The 6,458-nt window shown below is 47.9% G+C and overlaps 1 non-coding gene across 1 annotated transcript; it reads left to right on the top strand.

The window, feature by feature from the left end:
* The first annotated feature begins 804 nt into the window (after positions 1 to 804).
* Trnaf-gaa (transfer RNA phenylalanine (anticodon GAA)) lies at positions 805 to 879 on the top strand. Its single transcript has one exon. It is a non-coding gene; the product is annotated as a tRNA-Phe (tRNA).
* Positions 880 to 6,458: the final 5,579 nt, after the last annotated feature.

Raw genomic sequence — 6,458 nt, 5'->3', positions numbered from 1 at the left:
TGCTCATTTATCTTTAAAGCTAATTTTATACAAGACGTTAATGATTTGATGTTATAGTTCAGCGGAAATCAGCTAGGTGGAGATAAGTGATTAAAGGGAAACTGAGACATCCACCCAAATGTAGCAATTTGCTACAATGGAAACCCAATCGGGTTCCTCGAAAGAAAGCCTCGCAGTTGAAGAAAAATTCGTCCTGGTCCGGGACTCGAACCCGGGACCACCGCCTTTCCGGGGCAGCCGCTCTACCATCTGAGCTAACCAGGCTGAGATAGCGGCTGCCCCGGAAAGGCGGTGGTCCCGGGTTCGAGTCCCGGACCAGGACGAATTTTTCTTCAACTGCGAGGCTTTCTTTCGAGGAACCCGGTTGGGTTTCCATTCTAGCAAATTGCTACATTTGGGTGGATGTCTCAGTTTCCCTTTAATCACTTATCTCCACCTAGCGGATTTCCGCTGAACTATAACATCAAACACTTGCCTTTGCTTCGAGTTATCGACAAATTCGACTTCGCCCTGCCATCTGTTAGCCGCCTGGTTAGCTCAGATGGTAGAGCGGCTGCCCCGGAAAGGCGGTGGTCCCGGGTTCGAGTCCCGGACCAGGACGAATGTTTCTTCAACTGCGAGGCTTTCTTTCGAGGAACCCGGTTGGGTTTCCATTGTAGGAAATTGCTACATTTGGGTGGATGTCTCAGTTTCCCTTTAATTACTTATTTCCACCTAGCGGATTTCCGCTGAACTATAACATCAAACACTTGCCTTTGCTTCGAGTTGTCGACAAATTCGACTTCGCCCTGCCATCTGCTAGCCGCCTGGTTAGCTCAGATGGTAGAGCGGCTGCCCCGAAAAGGCGGTGGTCCCGGGTTCGAGTCCCGGACCAGGACGAATATTTCTTCAACTGCGAGGCTTTTTTTCGAGGAACCCGGTTGGGTTTCCATTGTAGCAAATTGCTTCATTTGGGTGGATGTCTCAATTTTCCTTTAAAGACGTTAATGAGGCGCAAAGTGGAAAACGCCTCATCAGTCTGGGATCCGCATTCTGCAACCCTGATTAAATCACTCGAACTAGTTCAAAATAATACCGCGCGTTTTATATTTGGCAATTATAGTTGTACAGGAAGCTTAACATTGATGAAAAACTCTTAGCAACGCCGCTTTCTGCCCATCGTAAGTGCTTTCGCCTTTCTCCGATTCACAAAATATACTTCCAGAATTCCTACTTTCGCAAAAAAACTTATTTGTATGAAACAATCTTATTAAATATCCTGCAGATTGCTGGCCTGGATCTAGGACACTCCGGGGGCAGCAGAGAGACCCTGTCTCTCGGTAGCTTCCCGGGCTTGCTGGATGGCCCAAAGTTGGTCCTGGAGATCTGAGCTAGTCATGCAGTGCGGCTCTCGTCAGTGCACCCTTAGTTCATCCGGGAGGACTGCAATTCACCTCTGAACTATTTCGCAATCCCAGACTATATGCTTAGGTTGGCTCCTCTATCATCACATAATTTACATTTGGCCTGAGGGTATAATTCAGGAAACACGCGGTTAAGATGTACCGGGTTCGTGTAAGTTCTGGTTTGAAGGCGCCTCCAGTCAACCGCCTGAGACCTGTCCAATTTCGGGCCAGGAGGTGGATATATACACTTCGACTTTCTATAGGGGTGATGTCACTGAATGAGAAAAGTCTAGCCCTATCCTTCCGTTCCATCTCCTCCTCGGTCAGAGAGCCCCCCATAATCGGGCGCGGTTAATGAGTCCTCGCGCAGCACGATGGGCAAACTCATTAGAGGTTGGGGGTGGCGGTAGATTCGCACTCGCTATGGGCTGGGAACCAGATGATTTTCTTGTCGTAAAATTCATCAGATGATGTGAGTTTGGTTTTACCGTTTAGGATTCTTGTAGCTTCACTGATATCCGTCCTCTGGCGTAATTTCGTATAGCCGATTGAGAGTCACTAATAATGTTGCATATTTGGGAGAAGTGATAGCCAGAGCAATGGCAACCTCCTCCGCAACCTCAGAGACACTGGTTTTGTTTGAGAAAGTGCGTATGATTTCTTGCTTTGTATAAATTGCTACTGCGGTAACGCTTGGTGATTTGAATATTCCGCGGAGTCCATGAATAGCCCATATTATCCCCCCATAATCGGGCGCGGTTAATGAGTCCTCGCGCAGCACGATGGGTAAACTCATTAAGGTTGGGGGTGGCGGTAGATTCGCACTCGCTATGGGCTGGGAACCAGATGATTTTCTTGTCGTAAAATTCATCAGATGATGTGAGTTTGGTTTTACCGTTTAGGATTCTTGTAGCTTCAACTGATACCCGTCCTCTGGCGTAATTTTGTATAGCCGATTGAGAGTCGCTAATAATGTATGCATATTTGGGAGAAGTGATAGCCAGAGCAATGGCAACCTCCTCCGCAACCTCAGAGACACTGGTTTTGTTTGAGAAAGTACGTATGATTTCTTGCTTTGTATAAATTGCTACTGCGGTAAACGCTTGGTGATTTGAATATTCCGCGGAGTCCAGGAATAGCGCTTCCTCGACATCGCCATAGGCTTTCAGTAGAGATTTATCTCTGCTCATTGTCCTGCCCTGATTGCATTCCGGGTGCATATATTTCGGTAAATTGGGGATTAGAATCCTGCTCCTGACCTTTCTGGCCAACGTCACCTTGGATTTTTGCTGGTTATGGTAATTTATTTGTAATTTATCAAGTATACTTCTGCCAGCCCGGGTGCTCACCAGTCTTTCCAATTGAGTTATCTGCTGAATTTCAATGGATTCTTCTAATGTGTTATGCATACCCAGCTGCATTAATCTCTCGGTACTTATGCTGTCGGGCAAGCCTAGGGCCTTCTTAAAAGCTTTCCTCATGAGCGTATTGATTTTGTCTTTTTCTGCCTTGTACCAGTTAAAATACGCAGCTACGTAAATGATGTGGCTGATAGCAAAAGAGTGAATGAGCCTAACAATGCTACCCTCCTTCATTCCCTGATACTTGTTCGCGACTCTCCTGATCAGCCAAATTGCGTTAGTGACCTTGCTCACGAGCTTCCTAAGAGTTTAGCTGTTAGTTCTCTTCGTCTCAATGTTCAGTCCCAGGACCCTAATTTGTTCAACGATGGAGATAGCCCCGCCATTCTTCGTACGAATGTGTATCTCCTCGTACTCTCTCTCCTTGATGTACCCCTTGTGCGGCCTGCCCTTGAGGGTGGGTCTGTGAAGCAGAAGCCTTGATTTCTCTGGGGAGCATTCAAGTCGCGTGCCTTTAAGGTACTCCTCCACTTTACCTACCGCTTCCTGTAATTTCCGTTCTATCTCTCCATCACTGCCTTGCTAGATCCTTATGGTAATGTGATCCGTGTACAAGGAGTGATTGATTCCTTCGATGTCTTCCAGCTTTTCAGGCAATCCTATCATAATGAGGTTAAAGAGCATGGGCGATATCATGGAGCCCTGAGGCGTACCCGAACTACCCATGTCTCTCACCTCAGACTTGAGTTCCCCCATGTTGAGGGTAGCCTTCCTATTCATTAGGAAGTCGCGGATGCGATGATGACAGGGACCGCTTTTTAAGGGTTGCATTACTATTTAAGTTTAGAATAAATATACTTGAGGATTTCCTCCATCTGGGGAGGAGCTCTATAAGCACGTGCTCAATATCCGAGATTAGGGTGTCATGACGAATCACCACTAGCCCTTTCCTCACTAACGTAGTTAATGTTCTGTTATTCCCGTGCGGGGTGCCGATATATTGATATCCCGGCTGTTTCGCTAGTCCATGTGTTTCCTGAAGAATCATAACGTCCGCTTTAGTCTTGTTTCTAAGGTATTGTTGCAGGACCGTCTTTTCGCTTGGTAGCTCCTGCAATTCCACTGCCATATGATATAGTCTTTTTTCTCATGCTTTCCCATCTTACGGTGTGGTTACCGTTGAAGGTGGTGGAAGGAAGGAAGGCGCTCTTAAAACAATGTTAGAAGGGTTGGAATTCCCAGCTGCTTGTAAATTTTGTAGATTCCCTCCCGAACTGATCACAGGGGTGTTGTTGATCGGAGGCGATGGGGTTCTTCTCGGGATAAGTTCTGTTATTCTACTATTAATGTCGGCCATATTGGCCTCCATTTTATCTAGCCTGGTCAAGATAATCGAGACTGCCAGTGAAAGATTTCTGGTAGCCTCGGCCTCTTCCTTAGTCGCTTTCTGCAGGTCGGAAATTACCTGGTTCAAGTTCTGAGTTTGAACCGTAGCTGTGTCCCTGGTCACCTTCCTCTTGGGTGGAGGTGGAGTATTATCCTCTTCCATTCTACTTTCTTAAATTACCCCCAGTCTCCCGGGGCTCTGGTATCGCATTTGTTTGTTTGCCTGACTTTTGTCGCTCTTAAGCTCCTTAATCTCCTTGGTTAACTGTGCAAATAATTCTCTCAATTGCGCATTCTCTCTCCTCATCTCAGCTATTTCGTTAGTATGATTAGAATTATGTGCAGTCCCAGACTCTAGTGTCCCAGTGCGCGGCCCTTTGACCGCAACTGACCAGCTCACCTTTCGCGTCGTAGCCGGGTTTGCCTGTCTTCCCCTAGACCTAGACCTGGATCTCACCAGGGACCTGGATCGGGATGTGGCCTTAGGCGTTGCTCTGTCTCTAGACCTGGATCTGCCTCACTTGATAGGCCCGTCCGCGAAGCGAAGCTGCTGCTGCTGTTCTTCCTGTTGTTTGATTGCTTGCTCTTGGCGAAGCCATTGTCGTTGAAAAAAATTAATTTAATTATGGGGTTTTACGTGCCAAAACCACGATCTGATTATGAGGCACGCCGTAGTGGGGGACTCCGGAAATTTGGACCACCTGGGGTTCTTTAACGTGCACCTAAATCTAAGTACACGGGTGTTTTCGCTTATTGACTATGTAGGGTTTCTTGAACTTGGCTTTACAGGCTTTTACCAGCCATGCGGTGGTCCATCCCGCACAGCTGGCACCGGGGCTGACGTGTGTGATCTTGATCCGGGTTGGTCTTGCCGCATCCCGCACATAGCTTATCCTGAGGCTTCGGGCACATGTTACTTCTGTGTCCGAGTCTATTACACTGTTTGTGAGAATCCACTTGTTTCCTGTATAACGAGCATCTCGTGAGCACTCGTCCGTATCTCACGTAGATGGGAACCTTGTAACCGTCGAATAAAATAATCACAGTTGTGGTGTTTCCCAGTCCTTGGGCTGCTACCGCCGTCAGATTTCGTGGTGCAACAATGGCCGCCGTAATGTCTCTCGGGGAAACTTCGACAGGGGACACCTCCGATGACTCCTTTAGCTGTAACGTCCGGAGCCTTTTCGTAGGCTCCAACTTCATATTCCTTGCCGTTGAACTTGATTGTCTTACTGCACTGATACTTGACGCATGGTCCTGATTCGGAGTACTGACGACTAGAATGTTCTGAAATTGTTGGGGCAGATGGTATCCGTCTCCCGTTCATCGTAAGGGGTCCCGGCCGTCTCGTATATGGCTTGTCCTAGTTGTAGTAGGCTTAGCTGGGATAGCTGCAGCCCTCCTCTTGATCTAATCGCACTCTTGTAGTTTCCAATTATTTTCATTATTTCACCCTCAAATGTTTCAGCCCGCATTTTGCAGTGCCACACTAGAGCCTGTCATGAGTTTCCCAGGACTTCTCGAGAATAGAACCACCTTCCCGGCGCGCTTATTGCGATTGAACACAACGCCAAATTTCGCATGGCCATAGTCGACAGTTGACGTCATGACTCCAGGCATCACTTGACTTTTATCACTAGCTCTTGCTGCGGGAAAACGCAACGTTAAGCGAGGAGATAAAAACGCTGAAAGAGGAAAACGCAAAACTTAAGCATCCAAAAAAGACAGAGATAACCCGTAACACGCCCACAGCTAGTACGGCGTCAACACCAAATCAAGCTCCGCCGACGCCCGTACCAACGCCGATGAGTGGAGAGACGCCGCCGCATAAGCAAAGGGCAGAAAAAGCAGACGAGCAAAGCGACTCTGCACTCGGAGAAGTAAAAGGCATGTTCCAGGAAATGTTCGCAGGTCTTCATCAGCAATACATCCAGATGCACGCGGATCTACAACATCAGATAACGCAGATGCGAGTGGAAATGTCGCAGCGGTTCGACGTCATCGAGGGTAGAATAGCGCAGCTGGAAAATGTGTCGAAAGACGCCCGACCCGCAGGAGCCAGGCCGGTGAAGAGCAAGCCGTACAGCAGGCCACCTGCGGCTGAGATCAGCTGCACGGACTCGAGTAACCCACATGGCGCTGCGTAACGAGTACACGATTTGGCAGTGGAATTGTCGTGGGTTTCGCCGTAAGAGGGGAAACCTGTAGCAATTCGTAAAAACCAAGCAAGCACCGGACGTAATGGCTCTCCAGGAAACTGGGGGGACCGCAAAATTATCAGGATACAAATCTTAATATAGCATTTCAGATGAAAAAGCAACAGTAA

Source organism: Dermacentor silvarum, chromosome 1 (assembly GCF_013339745.2).
Source record: "Dermacentor silvarum isolate Dsil-2018 chromosome 1, BIME_Dsil_1.4, whole genome shotgun sequence".
In the NCBI taxonomy this organism is placed as follows: Eukaryota; Metazoa; Arthropoda; class Arachnida; order Ixodida; family Ixodidae; genus Dermacentor; species Dermacentor silvarum.
This window is presented reverse-complemented; position numbering and strand designations above follow the sequence as displayed.